This window comes from Octopus sinensis, linkage group LG2 (genome assembly GCF_006345805.1).
Source record: "Octopus sinensis linkage group LG2, ASM634580v1, whole genome shotgun sequence".
In the NCBI taxonomy this organism is placed as follows: domain Eukaryota; kingdom Metazoa; phylum Mollusca; class Cephalopoda; order Octopoda; family Octopodidae; genus Octopus; species Octopus sinensis.
Window position 1 is genome coordinate 167,153,896 of NC_042998.1, and position 27,801 is coordinate 167,181,696.

General features: G+C 36.4%; 1 long non-coding RNA gene across 1 annotated transcript; it reads right to left on the reverse strand.

The window, feature by feature from the left end:
- Positions 1-201: 201 nt before the first annotated feature.
- LOC118762099 lies at positions 202-11,873 on the reverse strand. Its single transcript, XR_004997876.1, has 2 exons — positions 11,610-11,873; positions 202-782 (listed from the first exon to the last, which is right to left on the reverse strand). It is a non-coding gene; the product is annotated as an uncharacterized LOC118762099 (long non-coding RNA).
- Positions 11,874-27,801: the final 15,928 nt, after the last annotated feature.

A 27,801-nucleotide genomic window follows, 5' to 3' on the forward strand; every position in this document is an offset into this window, starting at 1 on the left:
TAGATAGAGCTATTGCTCTCTATATATGAACCACTTTTCCTACCATGCTTGAACAATCGTTTCGGAATCTATTTCCCTTTAGTGTATCTTCGTAGGCTTTAACGTTCATATTTCGATTTAAAAGAAATGCATTTTTTATGACTTTTTTTGAGAGTCAAATCACAAGTTACAGGCGAGAGAAAATTAAATGTACATTTTGAGTTATGAGAATTAAAATATTTTTTATTCTTTAGATCATATATACTGTCTTCATATTTCTTTTATCGACCAACATGTGACGAAAAACGAACCTGCCTAGAAAGGGAATCAAATTTAAAATCTCAAAAACAACAGTTACCGAATTCATTATATTTGCGATAAGTAAGGCAATGAACTGGCAGAATCGTTACGCTGCCAGGCAGAATACTTAGCGACATTTCATCAGACTCTTTACGTTCTGCGTTGAAATGCAGTCTAGGTTGACCTTGCCTTTCATATTTCTGAGATCAAGAAAATAAGTTGAACACTTGGGTTGATGTAATCAACATCTCCCCCCAAAATTGCTGACCTTGTACCAAAATTTGACAGCGTTTTAAAGCGATGAGCTGCAGAATCGTTACCACGCTGGACACATTTTTACTGATATTTCTTCCGGATCTTTGCTTACTTTCCACTTTCAAATGCCACTGAGGTTGACTTTACCTTTCATCTTTTCGGGGTCAATAAAACAAGTACCAGTCAAGTATTGGGGTCGATTTCATCGACCACCTCTCAGAATTGTTGGCCTTGTCCCATACTTGTATCTGCGGTAAATGACCAGAAGTTCTGGGAAACGAGAAATAAAGCTGCGTCAATAACAGCTTTAAAAAAATCTAAAACCATTTATCAAAATGACATGAAATCAAATTAAATCTTCAGTACATATATAGCATTGGTTACGTTGTTTTCGTCCTAGAATTACTTTTCAAAGACCAATTGCACCGAAAATTCTACACTTAATTTATAATATAATTTTGCCGTTTGATTCTACACATTTTCATCTGAAGCCATTCCGAATTCATTTTCTGCTTCAGAAAGTTTTTCAGTTTCTTTATTTCTTTCTTTATAATAGTTTATTTATTAATACGTTGTTAGTTTTGTTGGCTGTTACTTAAAGGAATAGAGTCAAAGTCACGAGTTTAATAAATTGCTTCATAGCTTTTGATCTTCAACATTATTTTCATGTTTTCTTCTAATTTTTTTATTTATTTTCATGTTACGTTCAGTGATACGTGTTTATGATGCACATGTTTAGATTTACTTTTATATTATACTATGGAAGACTTTAAGGACTAAAATGTATAATTTAAAGGTTTGGTTTCTGTTTAGTTACATATTTAGGAGTCGGTTATTGATTTACTTATTGAATTTATTTACCGATACTGTTGTACATAGGGTAAATGTGTTTGAAAGTTGTAGTTTATTTGGTATGCTTGTTCCCAAACAACACTTATTTTAGTGCTGTTGACACCGCCAGATTGAATGGTAATGTCCAGGTATCGAAACCACAATGATATCCGTGGGGCAGCTAATGATGGAGGGATGGATTGAGGGTATGGCTGTTTTTATATATATGGATATGGCCGCAGTCAAATGACTGAAACAAATAAAAGAGTAAAGAGTATACATTTATATATATATATATATATATATATATATATATATATATATATATATATATATATATACACATTGGTGTAGGTGTGGCTGTGTGGTAAGTAGCTAGCTTATGAACCACATGGTTCTGGATTCAGTTCCACTGCGTGGCACCTTGAGCAAGTGTATTCTACTATAGCCTCGGACTGACCAACGCCTTGTGAGTGGATTTGGTAAACGGAAACTGAAAGAAGCCCGTCGTATATATGTATATTTATATACATACACACATATATATATATACATATATATATACATATATATATATATACACACACACATATATATATATGTGTGTGTGTGTGTGTGAGTGTGAATATGTTTGTATGTCTATGTTTGTCCCCCAAAATCGCTTGACAATCGATGCTGGTGTGTTTACCTCCCCGTAACGTATGTCTGTGTGTGTGTGTGCGTACAACGGACGTTCCGATTTTTCAAGGGAAGCAAACAAATTAAGCTCATGTTAGGTTACCATAATGTAGAACTCAAAATGAAGTACGCAACTAATTTATACTCTACGCACACACTAATGCGAGCCAACGACGAAGATCTCACATGATTACTTGGCCGGGTAGAAATATCTACAAATATTCTTAAAGTAATACTCTACTTCCGTGAAACAAAAAGAATGTGGAAGGATAAACCGGAAGTTAAACAACAGCTTTGCACGCTGGCATATACATATTAATAGATAGATATAAATAAACATATTTTCATGTGTATACGTGTGTGTGTGTGTGTGTGTGAGTGTGAACGTCTGCGTGTGTGTGTACGTCTGTGTGTGTGTGTGCGTCTGTGTGTGTGTGTGCGTCTGTGTGTGTTTGTGTGTATGCAAGCCTGTGTTTCTGAATATGTGTGTAAGCGTGCATGCATATATATATATATAAATACACACATATATGTGTACACACACAAACATATATGTCTGCGTGTGTGTGTGTGTGTGTGTGTGTGTGTGCTTGCGTGTGTGTGTATGTGTATATATATAATACAGACACCTACGCACATGCTCACGCTTATAAGTGTATGCGTGCTTTTATGTGCATGCGTGCGTGCGTGTGTGTGGGGAGGTTTGGTTTTGGATGGTGTGGGTATGCGCGCTTGTTGTTAAAGCTGAAACCAATAAATGAAAGAAGAAAACTAGCATTCATTTAGCATAAACAATAAATGACATTTATTATAAAGTTACTTGTAAAATGGCGTCGTGTTGACAGAAAAGGAACTGCATAAAGCGCCATCAAAAAGATGGAAAAAAACGTTTACTTTGAACCAAGTCGGTACATTCACTGATCGTAAACGTTGTACAGTAACATTGAAGTAAGTTTAAAAAGTGCGTCTGTACAATTAGTTGCAGGTAACCAAAATCTTGTCAGCGTTTACATTTGAAGCCGCCTGCTGTTAACACAGTCGCTAACACATGGACAGGAAAGAGAAGAAAAAAACACTAATGCTAACGAACGAATATGAAATTTATTGATTTCATATTTTGGCACAAGGCCAGAAATATCGGGGGGAAGGAGCTAAGTCGATTACATCGACCCAACTACTCCAGTAGTACTTATACTATTGACCTCGAAAGGCTAAAAGGCAAAGTCGACCTCGGCATCATTTGAACTCAGAACCTGAAGACGGACGAAATTCCGCTAAGGATTTTGCCCGACGTGCTAACGATTCTGCTGGATCGCCGTCTTAAAGAATATGCAATTTATTAAGCTACATAACGTGTGATTTTATAGAAAAATGTTAGATTTAATTTTCTGTGATTCGTCCCCACAGTTCTAAATATGCATGCAATTCTCGTGTCCGTTAAAACAAAAAAACGCCACTGTAAAGTAATAATTTTCGCTAGAAAAGAGTCACCTTTTATTTCAATACTACGAAAAATTAAAGTAATAAAGCAAAATCATATTTTAATTAGTTATTAACTGAGAGGTCATGTCCTGTACACAGTTTATCTATGATGGCATTACGTATATCTGGAGAAATAAATAACCTTTTATTCTTATTTCTTAAGTAAAGTAAGGCAATGAAACAAAATATGTCAGTCATTTATTGACAATACATGGCATGTACAGTTTGAAAACACCTTATGGAGTTTCGTGGCATTGTATGTATATTTAGTCTTTTTAATGTTGATGACTAAGAATATTCCAGCTGATGTCAAGAAGAAACTCGGCTACAGTCTTGCGGTTCTCCCATCGAGCAACACAAGTTATGAAGGCGTTCTTGAAACTGCACATTGCGTCGAGGAAATGTTCTTTGAGGTAGGTTACTTACAGCATCCTGCTGGATAATTGAACTCATTGTCGCTTCTTCACGCTTCTTTTTTTTCAGTAACTTGTTTTTCATGTGGCTTTTTCCAAATGTCTGTAAGGAGAGTTCTGACATTTGGCTAAACAGCGAGTGAATTATGAGAGGTTTTCATATAAATTAATTCTACCTACAAGTTGTGCATCGTACGTAAGTGCAATGTAATGGAAAGAGGTGAACTGGTTTAAAAGTCTTTTGATGTATTCATTGGACTGTATAAACGAAAACAACATCGGAGTGTAGATGTGAAGCCATCATGAATTTTATCCATCTGCTACAATGCATTTTCTATCTTAAAAACAAATAGAACGAATGTTTTCGTAGGTGAACTCATATCGCGTTATCACCTATCTGAACGTCACCTACTTATTAAACAAAAGTTATTGAAGTGTGTGTGCGCGCACGTATGTGTGTGTGTGTGTGTGTGTGTGTGTGTTCGAGCGAGCGTGCACGTATGTATGCATGAGTGCATGTATGTTAGCAGTTTGGGTAATACAATCTCAAATGACGTAATAGGTACAGTACATACAATTAGTGCTAAGATAGAATTCGTGCTTAAACTTCGACTTTAAACGCAGAAACGTGGTAGTTGACTTATTGAGAACACACAGTAGGCAATGTGTCCTTCAAGCTAGTACATGTATAATAGAATAAAAGAATAGACAGGCAAAATCCAGGTATCACCAGCACCGGTAGATAGCACAACAGCATGCCGTGATTTTACCGTTAATTGCGAAATATCAGCAGTAACCAGCCAGACGGCTACGGCTGATGATCCGCAATTAACGGTAAAATTATGTGTTACAGTAGCGCCATCCACCGGTACTGGTGAAAATTACGTCTGCCGATATAGTCGATACTTTTTTGTAATTGTCGTCAACAAGCCATGATTTCTCGGGAGGTTCAACGCAGTCCAAGACGTTCTAAACAATACATCCAATTTAAGTTGAGTGCATGAATTAATATTCGTTAATAGCCTTTCCGAAATATAACAATATCTGTTTCAACGCACGGTCTTACATCAGGAATCCTGCAACACAGATTCATAAACGTATATATTACGTTTATGAATTTGTGTTGCAAACCGTGCGTTGAAACATATTGTTATATTTCGGGAAGGTTAATTTTTATCTTTTTTGGCAAATAAACACACACACAACATATTCATTCTTCAGTCGTTTCTTATTGTTCTTATTTCATCTTATGTCCATTATCCAGAAATCTTTCGTTACACATCTTTCTGTCCACGTGTGTCCTCTTGCTCTGCTTAATCCATATATATATATATATATATATATATATATATATATGTGTGTGTGTATATATATATATATATATATATATATATATATATTATATATATGTTTATATATTACATTTCTAAATCTCTCAGAGAGAGTTATGCAGTAACAGCACGATAAAGTGATGGTCTGTTGCCAACTTAATGTGACAGTCCCAGGAAAGTGAAGAATGTTACTGTTTTTTAATCCCAAGAAACACCGTTTCTAGTTGGCTACGTGACACAAGCGTTCTGTGTCCTTAAGCTTATATATTTCTGCATCGCGAATAGTATCTAGTAGCATATAAAATAGGCATTTCAACTGCATTATTTCTAAAAGGGCCACTCCACTTAAAGAGTGATTTATAATCACGCCAATTGCGTTTGTTTTTGTATTTGTTTTGGGGAGATTTTGCTTTTGTTTGTTTTTGATTTTGTTTTTTGTTTTTTTTTTTACTTTTACTTATATTTCTTGAGGACATGTTACTATGTTACTATATATCTTTAGTCTAGTCAGCCATTTTATCATGGGTAGAATTTTCGTTAAATAGGTTGGAAAAAAATGTTGACATCCTTTGAAAACATATGCAGTAGTTTTTTTACATGAGTTTCTAGCGGCCTACAGGCAGGAAGATAAACATTGTCGTGTATTCAGAAAGAAGTCGTTAAGCTTTAAAGAAAATTTTCAAGAAATAAAAATAGTTATCTAAAATAGAATTGTACAATCAAACTATAAATCAAGAATAAGAAAGATACATTGAATACAAATTGAAAAGTAGGAACTTTTTGAAGTAATGGAGGTTTTATGATAACAAGCGATTCTTTAAGAGCTAGTATAATTTTGAAACCATATTAGAGCTCAGAATTCATAAGAATGTGTTGCGATTCTAAATAGACCGTTTGTAAATAGTACAGATTACTTACCAAAGCAGAAATTCAATCACTGTAGAAATGATGTATAAACTATTCAAATCGGTTGTTATGCAAATATTACTGATATAGGCGCAGGTGTGGCTGTGTGGTAAGATGTTCGCTTGTCAAACACATATTTTCGAGTTCAGTACCACTGCATAGCACCTTGAGCTAGTGTCTTTATAATATCCTTGAGCTGACCAACAACTTGAGAGTTGATTTGTTAGACTGAAACTGAAAGAAGCTCGTCGTATATATATATATATATATATATATATATATATATATATAATATATATATATATATATATATATATAATGTGTTCGTGTGTGTGTGTTTGCTTGTTTGTGCATGTATTTGCTTGACAACTGACATTGGCGTTTACGTTCCTGTAACTTAGCGGTTTTCCAAAAGGAGTCGATGATTACGTAACAGGTATTAAAGAAAATAATAAGCACTCGGCTCGATTCGTTTGACTAAAGTTTTTCAAGGTGTTACCACAGCATGACCGCAGTCTAATGACTGAAGTAAGAAAGAGATGAAAGATAAATTATTTTATCGAGCCCTTGAAGTAAAATGTCCAATAGTTGATTTGAACTTTAAACCAAACTCAGTTCACTGATTGTAAAAGTTTTTATTCATCACAGACGATGACTGTCACAATATGTTGTATTCATATATGTATGAAATCTCACAGAAGCTGAAAGACTTCTTTCTTTATCAACTGTAATCAAAACTTGTCCGCGGAACATTTCTTGACGTCCACTACAGAAGTAACATTTCGGCAAAGTGTATATGTGACTGTATGGATAAAAAATAATTACAGACTCAGCGTGCGGGAGGTTTAACAGAGAGGTAGGAATTATTATTTACTTCTGGCTAAAGGAAAATTTATCAAGATCAGAGTCCGTAGATCACTGACAAATTCAGATCATGGAGCCACAAAATGGTAGTGGCTGGCAAGTCGTAGCTAACATATCGGAAGCCCTGCGTACAACCGTCACGGCAATCAGTGCAGGTTATGAATGAGTCAGATAATTACTATCCAAAAATCTTCGTTGAGCTATAAATGGCACACTCCACTTCATATTCTCAAGACAACAATAACTCTCTTTATTCAGACACCAATGCAGCATCATATGCACCCGCTGTACGGGAAATTCTAAACCATCAAAGACAAGTTTCTACATCTTCCCGAAGGTCCAGAATGACAATATTTTCTGTACTCTTTACTCTTTTACTCTTTTACTATTTTACTCTTTTACTTGTTTCAGTCATTTGACTGTGGCCATGCTGGAGCACCGCCTTTAGTCGAGCAACTCGACCCCGGGACTTATTCTTTGTAAGCCCAGTACTTATTCTATCGGTCTCTTTTGCCGAACCGCTAAGTGACGGGGACGTAAACATACCAGCATCGGTTGTCAAGCAATGCTAGGGGGACAAACACAGACACACACATATATACACACACACTTATATATATATATATATATATATACATATATATACGACAGGCTTCTTTCAGTTTCCGTCTACCAAATCCACTCACAAGGTATTGGTCGGCCCGGGGCTATAGCAGAAGACACTTGCCCAAGATGCCACGCAGTGGGACTGAACCTGGAACCATGTGGTTGGTTAGCAAGCTACTTACCACACAGCCACTCCTGCGCCTGTCTTTCTCTCTGAGAGGAAACATCTCAGCTAATCCCGTCAGTGAACTGTCAAAATAAGATAATGATTATATCACTAGCCGTATTGAATCCAGCGCTGGATTAACCATTAAGCAAAATTAGCACGTGTTTAGGGTATCAAGCAAGGGATGGAGGCACCAAAGAAATGGAAATAGTTTACGGCACGAAAGAAATCACTTCAAACTTGCTAAAATAATATTCGTAATGTCTTATCTCATCTAAGTATAGAAGCGTAAGTTTAACGTAAATTTAATTTTAACGGTATCATCAAAGACTTTGCAATTAAAATAAGAAAGAAAAACGAAAGAGAAAACTTTTCAAATATAAATAATGTGGAAGCATACAAGGAATACACATTATTTTCCATCTTACTGTTGATTTTGTTACATTTTGAAAAAGAAAGATTTATTTTATGGTTTATTATAGTTTAAATTTTGAACCATTTACGTATACTTGAGAGCACAAAAACCTTTTAAGTGCTCAGGTAGGGCCTCTATGGCCCTTAATTTGGCCATGATTGAATCCACAGTACACATGCTTCAACTGAGTTGATTCGGACATATAGTACACAAAGTTGACTCCGATCACGCCCCACAACATCTTCTTTGTCCTGCTACATTGAAAAACTAGAGCCTATCATCATTGCAAGATATTGTTTTAATGGTTTGACTATTGAAGTGGATTACGGAATAGAGCTGGAGGTAGGGGCGGTCCGCCCCAGGCGGCACTTTTCGGTTTGCTGTAGGCAATATGTGATTTTTTGAAGGGTCCGGGTCCGGCAAACGGAAGGGCCGCCCCGGATGGCACACATTCTAGCTACGCTAGTGGCATGAAGGGGAATCTTACAATCAGCAGAAACGAAAACAAGAGTCTCACATATAGAGTTAGATGTACGTCTCCAACTAAATATTTTTTATGACTTGTCTACGATTGGACACTGATAAAGTGTCGGAATGTAGTCATGAAATGAAACACAAAAGTAGAAGCTGATTGTCAGACGAAGCTGATGTGGACGACCATTAATAATCGATGGAATCAAGAATAACTATGTGGTTAAATTGTTCCTTTGTTTCAAAGGACATGGATCCGCTTTCAATACCTCTGCATAATACACTGGATAAGTGTTTTACCATTGACTTTGTTTGACCAAAGCAAAGACCTCGGATAGACGGAAACTCTAAGTGAAAGTTATATAACGCATTATACTTATAATTCAAATGTCAAGTTGTGGTAAATTGTGTGACACTTAGTTTCGCCAGCCACTGATAATATAATTCAATAAGCAAGTACGTACTTCAGATGATTGATTGAACTAAAAAAAACCTACACGTCGTCAGTACTGATAGATTTATCTTTTTATCTTTTATCTTTTACTTGATTCAGTCATTGGGCTGCTGTCATGCTGGAGCACGGCCTTAAAGGATTGTAGTCGAATGGATCGACCTCAGTAGTTATTTTTAAAGCCTGGTACGAATCTTTTCGGTTTGAACGGCAGTTTTTTCTAGCGGTGTCATATGAAATTGTCACCCATAATTATGACCCTAGTATCGATCTATTGCATTTCAATCTGTTTTAGGGTTAGGGTTAGTTAGGGTTAGTTAGGGTTAGGGTTGGGTGAAAAGGTATCTTTTTTTCTTCACAAATGTAAATAAACCCAATCAATCTTAAACGAGGGACATATTCATACGGCACAGCATGTTTTTTTACATCAACAGACGTCATTGATTGGTTGAAATTGCAAAAATTGAAGAAAAAAACAACAAATATCTTACAAACTATAGAATTTTCTCAATAAAGCCAAGAGAAAAAGATGTTCTATAAACACATTCTACCAGTATACGAAGTTTAAAAGTGTTTAGGTACGTGGAAATTATTTTTAAAAACTGCCGTTCCAATCGAAAAGATCCCCTGTTACTTATTCTATCGGTCTCTGATGCCTAAATAGTAAGTTAGTTTCAGGGACGGAAACAAACTAAGATCAGTTGTCAAATAATGGGAAGGATAAACACATACACAAAGACAAATCCTCTCCCCACACACACATATACCTATGCATGTAACGTATGTATCTATGTATCTTTGCGTGTATACACGACAGGCTTCTTTCAGTTTCCGTCTAACTAATCCACTCACAAGGCTTTGCGCCACTTAGGGCTTTAGTAGAGGACACTTGCCCACGGCGCCAGTCCATATGCTTTGTCTACTTCCAATATTTACTTCCTGTCTGTTAATTGTGAGATGTTTCGAATTTTGTTGAACATTAACGTTGGCAAATCTCTGAGAAATACTAGCAAAATGAACGCAACGCAACGCAACGCAAGAAAAACATTATCGCCATCACCAGTATTATCATCACAAATAACTGAGATGAACAACAACGACGACAAGACAACTACAATAACAACAACAACAACAACAACAACTACAGTAGCAACAGCAGCAGCAACAGCAGCAGCAGCAACAACAACAACAGCAGCAGCAGCAGCAGCAGTAGTAGTAGTAGTAGTAGTAGTAGTAGTAGTAGTAGCAGCAGCAGCAGCAGTAGTAGAAGTAGTAGTAGTATTAGTAGTAGTAGTAGCAGCAGCAGCAGCAGCAGCAGTAGCAGCAGCAGCAACAGTAGTAGTAGTAGTAGTAGTAGTAGTAGTAGTAGTAGTAGTAGTAGTAGTAGTAGTAGCCTGTAGATTTGTGGCAGCAACATATGGTCAGAACATGGTGGGAACATTTTCTTTCCTTTCTTTTATTTATCTACTCATTATTTTTGTTTTCAGAAATTATATAAGGCCAGTCATTCATGCATGAAAGTCATATGAAAACATTAATAATAATAATAATAATAATAATAATAATGATAATAATAATAATAATAATAATAATAATAATCATAATAATAATAATAATAATAATAATAATAATAATAATAAAAATGATAATGATAATAATAATAATAATAATAATAATAATAATAATAATAATAATAATAATAATAATAATGATAATGATGATGATAATAATAATAATAATAATAATAATAATAATAATAATAATAATAATAATAATAAAAATGATAATGATGATGATGATAATAATAATAATAATAATAGTAATATAATAATAAATAATAATAATAATAATAATAATAATAATAATAATAAATAATAATAATAATAATAAATAAAAATGATAATGATAATAATAATAATAATAATAATAATAATAATAATAATAATAATAATAATAATAATAATAAAAATGATAATGATGATGATAATAATAATATAATAATAATAATATAATAATAATAATAATAAAAATGATAATAATAATAATAATAATAATAATAATAATAATAATAATAATAATAATAATAAAAATGATAATGATAATGATGATGATAATAATAATAATAATAATAATAATAATAATAATAATAATAAAAATGATAATGATGATAATGATGATAATAATAATAATAATAATAATAATAATAATAATAATAATAATAATAATAATAATAATAATAATAATAATAATAATGATAATAATAATAACCGCAACAATAGTATAAACATTAATAACGACAATGATGACGACGAGGTTACCTACGGCTGGTGGCGATGATAATAATAAAGATGGCTGCGACGATGACGACGATGACGACGATTATGAGAGTGATAATGATGATGATGATGATTTAGAGAATAATAATAATATAATAATAATAATAATAATAATAATGCTTCACAGATCTAAATGTTTATGCAGGTGTGCTTTAATTTGTATTGGAGTTTCGCTTTCTTTCGTTCTTTCTTTCTTTCTTTCTTTCTTTTCATAGGGTTCTGTATCTTGTGGTATTTGACAGTAGAGTTATTTCTATGATTGCTTGGTAGAAGAATGTATGTCGTTGTCTTTCATTGCTATTGTTGTTGTTTTTGTTTTTCTTGGGTGGTGGTGGTGGGGACAGGTTTCAATGTATTGGCCTCACTATTATTTCATTTCTTTTCTTTATTCTCTTCTTAAAATAAAATTATTTTTGAATAAATAAAAGAACACAAGAGAGAAGGAGAGAGAAAAAAAACACTTCCCTCACCCTCACCCTCCCAACACCCCTAATAAGAATAAAAAACAGAGAAAAGAAAAAAATTAGGCACGTCAAAATTTTCTCTGAGAATAAAAGATACAAAAATTAAGGGAAAGAGAAAAAAACACAAAATTTTTGAAAACAAGATGGTTGCTATTTATTTCTAACTATACGAGGGGTTGCTGAAAAGTTCCTGGCTTTAAGGGTTTCGAGAAAGGCCTGGTTGGAGGCCCAAGTGTGTGAATCTGAAAAAGGAATATGTTGAATAAAATTATAATTAATTGATCCTGCTGATTTTCTTTTACCTAAAGCCAGGAACTTTTCTGCAGACATTCTTTTACATATATATATATATATATATATATATATAAACACACACACACATTGCTGAATGACCCGGCGTTGCCAGGCTTACTGCTGTTCTTAATCGGATTAGTAAACAATAAATATAAAGATGTATTCACATAATTATTTCAAAATATTTATATTTTATTTTTTAATATTCAAAAGTGTAATGATAATAGAATTTATAACTGAAAATCTGTCAATGTTGAAGTACCTCGGGGTAAACAATATTCATTGTGTAATTTTTTCGTTGGTGTTGAAATGAATAAATTGTAGCTATTTTCATCTCCCGAGCAAGCAGCATAGAGAGATCAAATTCAACTACCTTGAGGGATTGACCCTAAGATGTATTTATTGAAATACCAAAACTTAGTTTGACTGGTAACTGAAGTAACTTAAATTCAAATGGAACATCTGTAGGTATCAGAGGAGCTTTGGGAATAAGGACATTTTCTCCTTTGTGACTACCTCTTATGACTGTTGCCTGTAGGACATGGAGCTTCATGGAAGTAACAATTAAGCGAATTCCATTACACAGGTGAGATGGGTGAAGATTCCTAAGCAACATAATGGGAGCACCCAGTTTTAGTGTCAAGTTATGAGGTGACATCCCAGTGGGTTTAAGTACGTTCAGTAATTCAACAGGGTATTGAACAACCTGATTTTGATCTACTGTTGTTAATTGATAGAAAAGTCATTTCTGATGTATCTGTTAACTTTTAAAGAAGTTTATAATTGAGTTTATCAACAATTTCATTAGCTGGCGCTAGTATAACTGTTTCATACAGCCAGTTTACATCAGTGTAATTGACAGATAAATTAGGAAATACTTTATCCATAAGATCCCTAGGAGAAAGTATAATTTGACCGCATGCAATTTCATGTAGCTGAAGTCTTGGGCTGAATGTTAATATCCCATTACCAATCTTAAAAAGTTCGTATGATAACCTTGTAGAAGTACTCTGATGTTGCTTGTAACATGAAGTTTTTGAAAGTCCCCAAAGATAAGATTTTTTGAAGCATGCATTAATCTAATCAGCTTTTGATCTTTTGGGGATAACTGGCGACGTTTAATGAAAATCTCATGCAAGGTGAACTGTTACTCCTCCCATGAACGTGCTATTCTGTTTTATGTCTTGGGTACGGTCAAATGCCTCTGGAGCTCTACGATGTAGCAATGCACTCATCCCAAACAATGACACAACTTTGTTGGAGAACTGTTACTATTACAGAGTTTCTGGAAATGTTGCACATTTGAGATTCATTCATTGCAAGGTTTAGAGGGAGCCTGAACATGAAATAAGCAGTTCTTTCCTCATTGAGGAGGGTAGCTACAATACCAGAAGATGTAACAATGGAAGATTTTATTTTCTCCCATTTAGGATTGTAGGTGAAACTTACAAAAAGATCTGGTTTTCCATATGTCCTGACATATTCCATAGCATCTTGCGTTCTTCGTGCACATATCGAAGACCACGTTGCCCCATGTTTTGAATATCACCATCTGTCCTCAGAGCATCTTGGAGATGAACATCATTTTAGTCAGCTATTTTTTATTGTTACGAATATAGAAGAGACGCTAACTCTCAACTTTAGCATACATATCAAGTAGGCATTGCTGAAATAGATCACGGTACATTTGTAATTGATTTGATTGTTCTGGTCTTAACCTCAGTTGGTAAGAATAAAAGTCATTTGACAAAACCTTTTTTTGTTTGTAATTTGCTCTCCTGTTGCAGGTTCAATCTGTGGAAAATCGAAATGATATCCACCTTATCCATTCCACAGACTAAGAGGATACTGGAGAGCATCATAAAAGGGTAAGAATAAAAGTCATTTGACGAAACCTTTTTTTTTGTTTGTAATTTGCTCTCCTGTTGCAGGTTCAATCTGTGGAAAATCGAAATGATATCCACCTTATCCATTCCACAGAATGCTGGAGAGCATCATAAAAGGGATGAGCTTCTGAAACACGTTTATGGATGTTATTATGAATGAGAATATCATGATTTTCATGGAGATCACCTACTATAAGGGTGGCTATTTCATTAGATGTAGGATCATTAAAACGGCGTAAAATGTCCTTTATTATAGCTTACTATAAACATAACGAACGCGGAAGCACAGACACATAGACACTCATAGAATTGATAATATTGAAAACAGCAAAACGTGCACACATGAAGTTCAAGCGAAACGAAATGTAGTCAATATAGGTGCAAAATATACTTTCTGTAGCATACTTATGCTATTAAAAAGTTTTTAGGGAATATTTCCAAAAGAAATATTCCAGCGTTGGAAAGTCACCAATTTAGCAAAATTACTATACGTCACTAATGTAACAAAATAAAGAAAGTTAACATTTATTTGGAATATGTATTAAATGTTATAAACTTCAGGATTGAAAGTCACTGTAAAGAAAGTCAAGCTTTAAGAAAATTCAGAAGACATAATTCAATTTTTCATGCAAAAATAATTTACTATTTTACAATTTTTAAACGAACACTGAACAACGTGTATACAAAGGAATATGTTGCTGTTTGGAACGTTAATTAATGGGAAACATTTGCTGAAGGATGTATGTAGCACGACATAAATTAATTTGACATCACTTACTATATAATTCAAGTGTGTAAGTTTATTGGTTGTAGAATGAATATTGACCAACGCATTAAAAAGGTTGTGCTGTGTTAAATACTCACATTGATAAAGCAGCATATCCGGAATACGATAAAGACACCAAGATTGTTTAAAAAAAAAGCATTATCTTCAAACTGGAATAACATTTCTGTAATTATATTGAAAGAGCCTCTACGGCTTTCTACTTCGGCAAGTTTCCGAATTTGTTATAATAACCAGAATAACATTTTCAGATATATTTGCGAGTGCTGTGAGTGTTTGTTATAAAAACCAGAATAATATTTCAGCTCATAAGTAGTGATAATCGTTAAAGCTGTTTAAACCGCAACTCTTGATGATGGAAAGGAAAACCCAAAATCGTACTTTAAAGTGAACGCTGTTGTTCGTTCAACGTCCAAGCCGCAACTAAACTAAACTCTTTCAAAATCGGGCGTTTCACTGTTGGACAGTATAGTCACTTACATATACTAAGACAGACACAAACAGACATATATTCACGCACACCTCAAACCTCTGCGTGTTTGTCTAAGTCTTTAGATGTGTGTGTGTGTGTGTGTCTGTGTGTGTGTATGTGTGTGTGTATGTCAATGGTCACAAAAATGTATGTATACTGACACACACATACACCGTCACACAAATATACTCCTCAGTCATCGGCCTAACTTACGTAACGAAGGCACAAACACACGCACACTGTCAGGCACATATTCACACAGAAAATGTGACGTGGTAGTCGTCGTCGTCGAATAAAATGTCGTTTATGATAGCTCACTTAGAGAAAGATTATAATGTTAAATTTTTTCCGATATAAATATGTCAATGAAAATAAAGTTTATTTGATAGCAGAAAGATTACGGAATCTTTTGATACCTCATACGTCAAAATCGGCAACTCAGTTTTCGAATCCATAAGGAACATTCGCACAGACACACAAACAAATACAAACTTTCTTTTATATATATACATATGTATCTATACACACACACTTTGATATACCAGGAGGTGCTGAAAAGTTCCTGGCTTTAAGGGTGTTGCGTAAGGCCTGTCTGGTGGCCCAACCTTCCGAGTACTTTTGTAGAACTTAGAAAAACTGAAGGGCCGCTGCAATAAGTGTGTGAATCTGAGAGGGGAATATGTTGAATGAAATTGTTAACTGCTCCTCCTCTATTTTCTTTCACCCAAAGCCAGGAACGTTTCAGAACCCCACTCGTATAGTCTAACTACTACTACACCATTTTCACCTCTGCCACAAACATTTCCGCTGCCAACAAGAAAAACGACACAAACGTTTCTATCACACTTATTGGGAACACCATCGTGGCTTCAACCTTTACTACTATTACTTCAACAACAATAACAACAATAACAGCAACAACATCAACAAAAGACAACAATAAGAAGAAGTAGGCAAAATAGTAAATGATTCTTATGAAGGTTTAATCAAATACTGTGCACCTGTGATCTTAAAAGAAGAAATAGTTGACATGGGAAATATCTCCTACATTTTCAAATGCTATTTCATGCCTTAAATCTGCTAAGCTATTTGCGTATTTACGTTTATAATTATTTATTGGTTTGTTTGTCCTAATTAGTATCTTATTCAAGTAGTAGTAGTAGTAGTAGTAGTAGTAGTAGCTATGGGTTTTTTTCACTTTCTGCCTGAATTATAATAAAAGATAATAAAAAACGGAAATTAGAGGTTTAAATTTTTGCGTTTGCAGAAGTGTGTTTGTGTATGTATGTATGTATGTATGTATGTATGTATGTATGTATGTGTGTATGTGCATGTGTGTGTGAGTATGTGTTCGCGCGTGTGTAATATATGTGTATAATATATATATATATATATATATATATATAGAAGAGAGAGAGAGAGAGAAAGATGAATAGATATGTTTGTGTGCGGGTGTGTGTGCACATGCATATTATATATATGTATACGTAATATACATTTACATACATACATACATATATATATATATATATATATATATATATATATGTGTGTGTGTGTGTGTGTGTGTGTGTGTGTGTGTGTACACACTTCGACTTAAACGGGTGTATGTATGTACTTACGTACTTATATATGTATGTATTCATGTATGTATATATTATGTTTTGTCTGTCTGTCTGTATGTATGTATATTGTAATTAAATTCCTGAATATTCCGTACAAAATAATGATTTGTAACACGAGTACGAACACTAAATCATTTCAATTGAACGGAAAACGTATCCAGGCATAACTAATCCAAAATATGTTCGTAAGTAATAAGGTAGAGAATAGCGTAAAGCTTCAATTGGCATTACAGATAAGATTGAAATGGGGAAATATCGCATTCAAAGTCTATAACAAAAACATTCATAACACAATATTCAACCTTATAGCAAGTTGGATTACGGCTAAACCTAACCAAACGGCGACCTTTACTCCCGTACGTGTGTGTGTGTGTGTGTGCGTGCATACATACATACATACATTTAAAAAATATTTTTGTTTCTTTCAGTCATTCGACTTAGGTCATGCTGTTTATATTTTCTTTAAGCCTGGTATTTATTTTAACGAGGAAGTGACGAGGACGTAACCAAAGCAAGATCGGTTGTCAAGCGATGGTAGGGTGGGGAACATGAAGCAAATACATAGGTATACACATATGTAGCGGATGCGGTGAATATATTGTTGTCTAAATTACACTGACATCTATTATATATTTACCAAAATTCCATTAAAATATCTTGAAATACTAAGAGTAAATTTATTCATTAAATTGCCATTGGTTTCAACCACAGTCTGCAGACGACTTTGGAATCTCCTGCAAAACTTCTGGATAGTCTCTTTGTTTAAGTTGGTGAATGCTGCCATAATCCTTGCCGTCAATTCATCTTTGGTGTTACAAAGAGTTCTGCAGGTCTTTCGCTCAACTGCGCCCCACAGATAATAATTAAGGGGGTTGAAGTTTGGGGACTTAGGTGGCCTGATGTTAGGGGTGATGTGGTCGGAGAAATTGTTAGACAGCCATGACTGGGTTCTCCTACTTGTGTAGCATGGTGCAGAGTCCTGTTGGCAAACAGAGTCTTCCAGCAGGCACCCTTTTGCCCCCAGTACAGCACTACCTCCTCCAGGTACTTGATGTAGTCCTCTGTGTTGAGTCTGAAGCCAAGATGGATGGAAGCATAATGTCGCCTTCACTCAAGATATATATATATACATATAAAGTTAATCCAAACAAGAAAGCATAGAAAAAAACACAGCAACGCGAGGACGTGGAACAATTAAAGTATTATTTGACGCTTAGGAAAGAAGGGAAGGAGGGTTTAACGTTTCGAGCGGAGCTCTTCGTCGGAAACAAAGGAGAAGGAAAGATCCCGAGAAGGGAAGACAGAGGCAAAAATTTTTTTTGCTGGTGGTGCTCATATATATATATATATATATATATTACGTGATCACGTGATCACGTGACCGACCTGACCATCAGATGTTTTACACATCGCTTGTCACAATGCGTTCGCATTGTTTTAGCCTTCAAATGACGCCACTCCGCTGGCTAAGCGAGCAGGCCAATATATATATATATATATATATATATATATATATATATATATATATATACATACACACACACACACACACACACACACATATATATATATATAATATATATATATATCTTACATATATAAATATATACGTAGTGAATTTGATAAAAATGAAACTATTAAAAGTGAAACTATTGATAGTGAAACCATATAAAAGTGACACTATTATATCACATTACAACAGAGATGTTATTGTTTTACTTTTGACACCTAATACCGAACAGTCTAAGCTGAAAATTGTTTTGGACCTTGACACTCCATGGATCCTAAATAATGCATGCGTAAAGCTTGAATGAAATCGGTTGGGTAGTTCTCGAGTTTTAGTGATGATCAGACATACACATATGCACACTCACACATGCACAGACAACCCAGTTACATCATGCTATAAATCGTTTTCTTAAGATGAATTAAAATTTGAAAAACTTTAACAATATCAGATTTTGCACATAAAGAATGTAAAATGTATTTTGACACTCTTCATCTCTGTGACGATGGAGACAGAGAGAATATGCCCGTGTGATTTTACATATATATGAGTATTTATATTGATGAGTATACTGATCTCTCCATGAGCATGTATACCTAAGTGACAGGACAAGTTCGTATATAAATTACCATGTGCGTGAGAGCGGCATGTATACATGGATAGGCTATTCTCGGCCAGGGCCGGCTCTAGGGTTGCTGGCGCCCCAGGCAAGCTGAACTTCGGCGTCTACAAACTGACGGTCGTGGAAATTTCCTTGTCTTTGTCACGCCCTCCTTGATGCCCCGGACAACTGCCCTAGTTGCCGGTATCTTGAGCCGGCCCTGCTTCGACACTACCTTGATATTCTTATTATTAAAATGCCTTGATTCTATTCATTCATTAACTGTATATTTACGTACATACTTGAGGTCAGGAAGTCAATAAGAGACAAGGAAGCAAACATTTCCAAGAGATCTGAGTTAAGTGAGCAACGAAAATCACCAAATATTCTCACTCACATTCTCTCGACTTTGACCGGTACATCTGACGATATCACTGCACATCTGCGCCTATGAAGCTTTCAGTAACGTGTAATTTGGGGTTAAATCAAATTTATTACTTAGAGTTGCCACTACATTTCTTTCGTTTGTTTACCTCTGTGTGTGCATATATAAATATATATATATATATATATATATATATATATATATATATATATATATATATATATATATAGAGAGAGAGAGAGAGAGAGAGAGAGAGAGATTCTTTTATTCTTTTACATGTTTCAGTCATTTGACTGCAGCCATGCTTGGGCACCACCTTAAGGACTTATTCTTTGTAAGCCTAGTACTTATTCCATCGGTTACTTTTACCGAACCGCAAAGTTGCGGGCACATAAACACACCAACATTTATTGTCAAGCGACGATGTGTGAGGAGGGATAAACACAGACACAAACACAAATATATGTGTGTGTGTGTGTGTGTGTGTGTGTGTGTGTGTGTGTGTGTGTGTGTGTATACATATACACACGACGGACTTCTTTCAGTTTCCGTCTACCAAATCCACTCACGAGATTTTGGTCGGCTCGAAGATATAGTAGAAGATACTTACCCCAGGAACCCGGATCTATATGGTTGGAAAGCAAACTTCTTAGCACACAGTCATGCCTGTGGACATGGCCTGAGCCCAAGAAACTTCAAGGAATGTACAGCTGATTAAATTGTTGAGTGTTAATTTCTTCCATTTGCTCACTCGTATTTATTTAATGTATGTATGTCATTGCGTGTATGTTTTTGTGTGTGTGCATGTATACATGTATGTATGTATGTATGTATGTATGTAAGTATGTATGTATGTATGTATGTATGTATGTATGTATGTATGTATGTATGTATGTATGTATGTGTGTGTGTGTGTGTATGTGTGCATGTGTTTGTGTATGCGCGTGTGTAACATATAGGTTATAAATTTCGAACTGGTATCATGTATAATCTATCTCAAGATATCTCGAAATATTACGTAATAAGAAAAGAAAAGTCTACAATGTTTTTATTGATAAGGTTATACAAGAAAAAGTGAAGTTGTTGAAAGTGAAACCATATAAAAGTGACACTATTATATCACATTACAACAGAGGTGTTATTGTTTCACTTTTGACACCTAATACCGAACAGTCTAAGCTGAAAATTGTTTTGGCCCTTGACACTCAATGGGCCCTAAATAGTTCATGCGTAAAGCATTCTTGTAACTTCTGAAAACTTGAACATTGCGTCCATCTTTAGGTTCTGAGTTCAAATTCCGCTGAGGTCGATTTTTACCTTTCATTCTCTCGAGATCGATAAAAATAAGTACCATTTAAGCACTGAGGTCGATGTATTCGACTGATAACTTCACCTGAAATGACTGGCCTTGCGCCAAAATTTGAAACCAATTTTATATCAGTAACTAAGGTGGCAAGCTCGCTTAATCGTTAACACACCGTACAAAATGCTTGGCATCTTTTCTTCCGGCTTTACGTTCTGAATTCAAATTTCGCTCAGATCTACTTTACTTTTCATCCTTTCGTGGTCAATAAAATTAAGTACCAGTCAAGCGCTGTGATCGATATAATCGACTGGCCTCCTCGTTCCAAACTTTAAATTTGTGGGGAGGAAGCCAATCGTAGTTTTATTACTACTGGGTAAATAAGATTAACCCTTTTAAATAAGGCATCATTGTAATACAGTGTTCGGGCTAAATTTGACCGTTTGCATGAAAGGAAAATGATCATTCTAGTGAAATTCAACTTGGGTCTGTCGCAGAGTTTCTCAGATTCTCTTCAAATTTACATCTTTTCTTAGTATCCATGAGATGAGTAATTTCTGGAAATTTCACTCAGCTCCATAGCTATCATCAGTCACATTTTATGGGCATTTAATGTTTTAGGCAATTACCGGAACTTTCGAAATATTCAGTTTCTTATACTTTTGGGGCCGATCATTCCAAATAGGCTTGATAACATAGCTTGGAAAGTATGTTTCTTTAATCTTCCCCGTCTCAAGTCTCTCAGACATTAAAAGTCAATTATTTTAACTCAGTCAATGTAGAAGAAATGCCTACCGAAAATTTCAAAAAGCTCACGTCTTGGATCTATTAATTAAAATAAAAATTAAGTTTAGGCAGATATTACTTAATAGCAACAGTTGGTGAGCATCTTTTATGTTCTCTAATCTTACAGTAAGTTCTGGAATCTTAACACAACACATGAATTCACTTCGCAAAAACCAGTTTTCTTTTGTGAGGTTAAATTAAAAGGTTTGTGAGGTTAGATTAAAAAACCAATTCTATCCTGCACTGTAGTCAATTTTTCTTTTCTCTCTCTCTCTCTCTCTCACACTTTCTCTCTCTCTCTCTCTCACACTTTCTCTCTCTCTCTCTCTCGCTTGATCACACACACACACACACACACACACACTCTCTCTCTCTCTCTCTCTCTCTCTCTCTCTCTCACACACACACACACACTGTCGCTCGGAAAGAAAGCGGCTGAGTTTATACCTGTGTAATCAATTGTAATGCTTATTTATTCATACTGTTTTGAATTTATCATGCAATATCTACTTTAGCTTCGAGATTTCAATGTTTTTCTTTATTACTAGAGTAACATTGTAGCGTAGGTCTGAGAGGTCAAACTTGGCCGAATTGAACATAAAACAGGTAGAATATTTGGACTGATATAGCCGATTGAATGCTAAACGGTTAATAGGATCGACAAAACGTATGTCATGAAGGCGCCCGTATGACTATGTCAGGCCTTTTGGGCGGCACCCTGGAAGCTGCTGTTTATGAAGCTTTCCTATATTGTTGTTGAAAGCTCGAAATAGGTAGTAATTAACAGTCGACAACTGAAGAGGAGTTAGACTTCTTTTGGTTATTTGTCCCGTAGTTGTCTCTCATGTATTTACGTATTTTCCACTCATTGGTGATATCCTGTTTTTATTGTATTTTTTTTCGGTAATTTGTCCTGCACTTATCGCTCGTGTATCTTATCACTCGTTGGTGATGTCCTGTACTTGATGTATCTTATACTTATTCATATACATTCTTATATATATATATATATATATAATATATATATATATATATATATAATATATATATATATATGTATATATATATGTATGTATGTATGTATGTATGTATGTATGTATGTATGTATGTATTTCTAAATAGAATTTTTCCCTGTAAGTTTGGAATAATATTATATATATATATATATATATATATATGAATACATATATATATTTATGTATGTACACATTTGTACTTGCATATATGTGTGCATGAGCGTGTATTCGTTTGTGTGTGTGTGTATTTGTGTGTGTGCGTGCGTGTGTGAAATTCAGATTCAAGGTTAGTCTGAAGAAAAAATATATAAATTGTTACCACGTGTAGAAGAATAACAGACAACTCTACAGGAAGCTGTGAGACATACACTTGTATAGATGTATAATTAGGTTTATGCATATACCACTATGGGTACTGATATGCATACATACATACATACATACATACATACATACATACATACATACATACATACATACACATACATACATACATACATACAACATACATACATACATACATACATACATACATACATACACATACATACATACATACATACAAACATACATACATACATATATACATACATACACACATACATACATACATACACACATACATACATACATACATACATTCAGAGACAGACAAACAGAGAGACAGATTGACAGATAGACACATATATATATGTGTGTGTGTGTGTGTGTATACATATATATACACACACATACACACACGCACACACACACATACATAGACACATGCATATATACATATATGTCGCTATGCATTTACATCACTATATATGCGTACGTGCCTCTGACACTCATTGTTTTCACAAATCATCAGAACCTCATATTAACGTCTAGCTTCCATAACCGTGATTATAATGATATATTTTGCCCACTTGTTTTTATTAAAGCAACCCCTACGCTCCTCTCTGATCTATGAAGGCTAAACTCTTACTAGAAGCACAATTTCGTGATTTTCTTTCAGGCACTATATATTTATCAGTGTTTTGTCGACAATGTATTTCAATTTTCTTTTCTAAACTATATGGATGTGATTTGAGTGAGATTTGGCTGTTTCATCAAACAGGTCGAGTGATCACATAGAGCGTGTCTTATTGTTCTTGTTGTTAATACTAACTAATTCTTAACAATATTGGCATTGTTGGTAGTTGGAAATCTATTACTGAGATATGTTTTTTATTACTTTAATATATTTATATATAGGTTACTGTAATTAGTTATACGAAAGAGAAAGAGAGGAAGACACACGTTTGTGAACCAGAGAGTTGCTGTTTCTTGCAATACATACATCCAGAGCAGAACTTTTTCAAGGACCCTTAAAATATTCTGCGTCCCCAATTTACTATTTTGCTTATATAGTCCCCCAAAGGTCTTATATGGACCCCAAGAGTTATATGAATCCATACTGAGGACCACTGCATTAGAGGATATTGTCAGAGTCTTTGTTCATTGAGCTGTTGCAGATTTGAAAATGAGGGACATCAAGAGTGCATGCGGATAACACTTTGGTGCAGAACGTTAAGTAACTGAATGGTTGTACCAACATCGGAGGTGTGGATTACCTTTGCGGTGACAGCAAGTACATGGTTTTTTTTTTATACAAGCAATGTGACGGATAAAATTGAATCCTAGGATATGCCAGTGTTGTTAGAGTGTAGTGAAGAGAAAATTCCCGCATGGTTGCGGAGTATGAAATCCACTATCGGAACTAAGAGAAGAATATTATAATAAATTGGTAGGTAATATTGACAGGAGATTTTCATGACAGACACGATCGAATGCTCTTTTGCATGTCGATGGTGACGATACTACTTTCACGAATTTTTCGAGGGCATAAACACATTAGTGAATGACCAAAGATGTAGGGGTTTTTAATAGAGCTAACTTTACAGAATACATATTAGTATACATTTGTGTGTGTGTGCGTGCGCACACACACACATACACACATACATACATACACACATACATACATGCATACATACATACATACATATATACATACATACATACATGCATACATACAGAGCAGAGGAAGGGGAGACAGAAAAAAAGAAAGAAAGAGTTTGAGAGAGATTTAAGATACCGGAAGCTGAACACGTCTTTTCCATCAAATTTTCAGAGTCCGGCTTACCAAGTTAGTCCATCGGAAGTCTTTGAGTACAATTGTCAGCGCTGTTAGAGTAGAAGCGGTAGGCTTTAGTAATGACTAGCAGCATAGCCCGGCGTTGCCCGGGTATGTAAGAGCCCCTAGTAGGCAACGACTAATCCCAATGTGTCCTTCCCTCCAGGGAACGAAGGTGCATGTGGACGTGCAATGTCTTGTCTTCACTGGAATACTTCTGTATATACGATGTTCCTAGCTGTCCGTTTGGGCGAAAACATGAAAACATCATTGGCGCTCCCAACGGTCGTGAACAGCCACGTAGAGTTGAGACCGTGGGCGAAGCACTGTTCGCCCAAATGTAACCCAGCGACTTGTAGCGTTTGGCCTTGGGATTTATGATGGACATTGCGAAGCAGCGTTGGTAAACAGGAACTGAGAACGCGCTGAAGTGGATTGGTAGGTCAGCGCCCGACGGTTGAAGGTGCATCCGTGGAATGAAGACGTCCTCTCCCTTCCCACAAATCTTCAAGTATTGTGGCCGTTATTAATGTGGGCCAAATGTTTCACAAACCAAAGTGTGCCGTTGCACTGTTTAGGTGTTTAGGTGGAACCAAATTCCTGATGAGCATAATGGGCGCACCGACTTTTAACTTCAGATGTGTGGTGGCAGGCCTGGCGGTTCAAGTGAATTCAGGAATTCAACAGGATAAATCGGCAAGCTGGGCGGGGTCTGCTGTCCTATCTATAGATTTGTAGCGTGGACATCACCAGGAATAGCTTCAAGTAGCTGGATATTGATGGAGTTGACGGTTTGTATTTTTGGGTGCGAGAATAGCTCTGCCTGCCAGCCATTTTAGGTCGCGTAAATTGTTTTGTAGGTCGTGGAAGACAGCGTCCCGGAGGCTAGCAGGGTGTGCGACATGGTGCAAAGTGAGTCCAAAAGAACGTAGCCATCCGCATCAGACAGCATCCTATTTTCACCGAGCGATAAGAGGTCCCTGGAGAATGCAGCGGATCCGCTGTCACCATTAACTGCGCGCACATGTTAGTTTGGAGGTGCAAGGGCCGCACATGTGCCCCAAGATGCTGACGACTTAAGGCACGCGCGCACGGCATCGGCACGGGTTCCTTTGGAATAACAGGTAGAGTCTGCCTGAAGTCTCCTGAAAGAAGTAAAGTTAATCCTCCCATGGGCGCCGTAGAGTCTCTGATGTCTTGCAGGGACCTGTCCGTGCCTCAAGGGCGCCTTTGTGTGCCATAGTGCACTCGTCCCATACATGAGTTTGCATCTGCGCAGAATGTCGGCCTGTTCTGAGTTCTTGGCGATGTTGCAGATAGGTGACTCGGACTTTGCCAGATCGAGCGGGAGTCCTGAAGGCAGAGTGGGGCGGTTCTGCCACCTCTGCGACCCGGAAGCAACGTGGCCGCGTACCAGACCAAAAGGCCGCGATACCCAGCCAGGGCAATTTCCGTGTTGTGTCTGACCTCTGCCAGAATTAGTTTAGTGACGAAGGTTTTGCCAGTGCCGCCGGGTGCATCAAGGAAGAAAATCCCCCACGTTGCTGTCTGACAGAGTCTACGATGATGTTGTAGGCTATGCGCTGGTCTGGAAGCAGCCGTGGTTCATTATCTTGGACTACTGTGCAGTTCCCTCAATGCAGTAGAAGTTTCGCGTAACAATTCAGCAGAACATAAACATTGGCGTGTTCACGTGTGGGTGGTGGAAGGCCGTTACTCTGTTAAAGCATACCCACCCATATCGATGACACGCTCTTCGAGTTGAATGAGCGCAAAATTGTAAATGAAGTTGGTGAACGTGATCTCGCGGCGGAAGGGCAGTGGTTGCTGAGCCGTACGTAAAAAGTCGTGCGACATGTCATCCCTTATTTCAATCCAGAGACTTAGTGGATCACTAAGCTGACATTTTTGAAGAAGGATTGCGAAAAGATGTCGTAGGGCCGAATGCGTTTGCAGTAAAGCACCCTCTGCCATCGTGGCGTCCCACTGGGAGTCATCCTCTTAGAAGGCCAAGTCTCATACATGCTTTCCCTGAAGGTGTCGCACAGAACCCCATTGCGGTACGTATATTGGCGAAACCTGTTGGACCAGTGACCTCATGTAGAGGAGACGGAGGTAGAAGCATTCTTGTTGGTTTGGCGGGGATGTTGTAAACTCGACCCAGGCAGGAGTCAAACTTGACGCTTGGGAAGCTTTCGACGTTTTTGCCGGATTTCCGTCGAACCCAGGTGTTTTTAAGACCACACGAAGTACGATGGGACCTGTGGGTACAAAGCGTTCGAGCGAAGTCATCACGTTGGCATAATTTGAAGAAACCAGTCAACGTTGTGTCTTTAGGCTGGTGGCTATCTGCACAGCACTTTGCTCTGTGAAGTAAATCCGCTGTCCATTTTCCAAGTGTACAGCAAGCTGCACCACAGCCGGGTGTCTCTGATGAGCGGAAGCCCGTAAATGCGCCAAAACGCTTCGTTGCTGCTGAGGTACCGGCCAGCCAAGTAGTTGGGACACTTCGTCGCGACTGGTGGTCCTCTGGATGCTGAACATGGCAGCATCGCTGCCTTTGTTGATATATTTGCAGACATATTGTATTGACCTGATGGAGCTGCAGAACTCAACGGTTGACGTGGGCTTTGAATATCTTCGACAGGAGAGGACAGTAGGGGACATGTAGCTGTTGTCCACTTCATGTCGCCCAACCGTAATCGTGCGGCCTCCATTGGCTGGACTCCTTCGTTTGGTACAGCGGATACCCATCGCCGCCTGTTTGAGTCTCCAAAGTGAACCGTTAGGGAATCCCTTTGAGCAGCTAATCCGTTTTTGTAGCATGGTGTGTTGGCGTAATTGGGCCACAGGGCCCGTGTCGTCTATGTAGTGCGGACAATTTCGTAGAGTCCGGGTCCTCATCGGGGTCAGGAATCTCGGCGGAAATGAATTTGTCAATGTCATTAGTCTCGATTTTATGAGTGAGCCAAATTAAGATGTGAGCATGTGGCATGTGGCAGCCCCTCTTTTGCCACACTCGCAACGCATGCA